At 54.7% G+C, this 1,958-nt stretch overlaps 1 pseudogene; it reads right to left on the bottom strand.

The window, feature by feature from the left end:
* Positions 1-14: 14 nt before the first annotated feature.
* Positions 15-1,958, bottom strand: part of LOC112125898 — a 2,408-nt pseudogene continuing 464 nt past the window's right edge.

The following is a 1,958-nucleotide window of genomic DNA, read 5'->3' as shown; positions in this document are numbered from 1 at the left end:
AATACTGACACGTATTAAACGCTGATCACAGGAGTCACTTATCCGCTGCCGCGAGCCGCCCGTTGCCGCACTCCATCCATTTGGATTGTCCCATAAAAAAACAGAGTTTTTCACTTCAATATTCATTTGCTGACAGTTCGTTTTCCTGCGATCGTGACATCCTGCTGCAGTGCAGTCGCTTTATTGTAACCTCTTATCCAGGAACAAATCTGCCTGGATTGTCACGCCTGTGCTCACCATCGGCACTGACGCACCAGGGCTTGGCCTTAATTGCCTTAGCAGGATAAGGTGAAATCAACGGACACCCTAGTCTCCCGGTGAATTGGCCGTAGCTCGTTACAAATCAAAGACCGATCCTCCCCTTGCTTGGATGGCTGTGAGCGAGAGCAAGCCAGGGGTGGCTATTCCAACTGAAAGCCGTTGAGCCGTTCAGCATCTCCCTCCTGTAGGTTGCCCCGCTGACAGTGTTTCTGCAGACCGGCTCTCTCGCCTCTTACGATTTCTTCTTCCTGTGGCTGTGCTTGTGCTTGAGGAGGTGCTGCCTGCGGATGTAGGACTTCCCGCACTCGCTGCATTGATAGGGCCTCTCTCTCTTCGTGTGGATTTTCTGGTGGTCCACGAGGTGGTGGTGCCGGTTGAAGGTTTTGTGACACTGGGCACACTGGTAGGGCCGCTCCCCGGTGTGGATCCGCTGGTGCCGGATGAGGTCGGAGGGACGGGTGAAGCTCTTGCTGCAGTACGGACACAGTATGAGAGACCCCTTGCTGCGGTCGGCGTGCATCCTTTTGTGCACGACGAGACACCGCCTCTTGGAGAAGTGCTCCATGCATTCCCTGCACGTGTACGTCCTTTGCACACGAGGCGGCTGGTATTTGCTCAGACTCGATTTGTGACCCAGCCTCTTGACCCGTTTTGTGATACCGCTGGAACCGTCTTCCGTCTGGCTTCGGGGCTGGGACGCAAGGGGAGCCACTTGGCTTGAACGTTCCTGAGGAGCAGAGAGCGTGCAGGCCCCCGCAGCTGTCTGGTGTCGCAGATGCAGCAGAAATTTCTGCTTGGCTCTGAAACTTTCCCCACAGTTTGTGCACTCGTACAGCATCTCGTTTGCATGGCCCTTCTGGTGGATGACGAGATTTATCTTCAGCCTGAAGCTCTTCCCGCACACTGTGCACACAAACAGTCTCTCTCGAGTGCTCTTTCTCTGGTGGTCGATCAGGGCCCCGCCCCAGTGAGCGGCGTTCACTGTCCTGCTCTCTGCGTGGTTTCTCTGCTGTGTTCCTGAGCTGCATGCAACCTCCCGGGCTGTTACCTCCCCAGGATCCTGGAAATCCTCCTCGTCAAATCCTCCCAACAACATCCCTGGCACCTCCAGGTTTTCAGGACGTTCCTCCCCAGGGTCCTGGACACGCTCCCAAGATCCCAGGACAGCTTCCTCTTTTGCTCTCTCCAGCGACGTCCCTGGCACATCCTCCACTTGCTGCACCTCGGTTTTGATCACAATCCCCTCATCAGCTGGAAATTAAACAGAATCCAGAGATTATTCACTCCATCGGCTTGACATGAAGAAAACCTAAAGGTCTGGACTTTCCTGATTCCTAATCTCAGGGGCTGGGTCCCGTCTGCAGCCAGCACGCTGGCAGGATGCTAGGCAGTGGCTGTTCAGAAACAGGCAGACATTTCCCATCTCAGTGTTTACAGAGGTTAGGAAATGACCTACTATTGGCACAGTAAAATTGACCTCTGGGCCTGGTCTGGGCTTTAAGTGACGCACAGGCCTCATGCTGGCTCACTGCCCCAGGTGAGTCGCACCAAGCCCCTTCCAAAGCGGCCTCAGGTTTCTCTCAGAGAAGACGGGTTTGGAGTCACCCTTGAGTTATCCCGTTATGCTTCTCTGAGGTGTTGTCATGGATAGCCTGACGTTAACAGCACGAGACATGGAGGCTGGTTTGACTGGTCAG

This window comes from Terrapene carolina, unplaced genomic scaffold, assembly GCF_002925995.2.
Source record: "Terrapene carolina triunguis isolate 2854851 unplaced genomic scaffold, T_m_triunguis-2.0 Scaffold32309, whole genome shotgun sequence".
NCBI classification, from domain to species: domain Eukaryota; kingdom Metazoa; phylum Chordata; order Testudines; family Emydidae; genus Terrapene; species Terrapene triunguis.
Note: the sequence above shows the minus strand (reverse complement) of the source record. Positions and strands in the feature narration are given on the sequence as shown.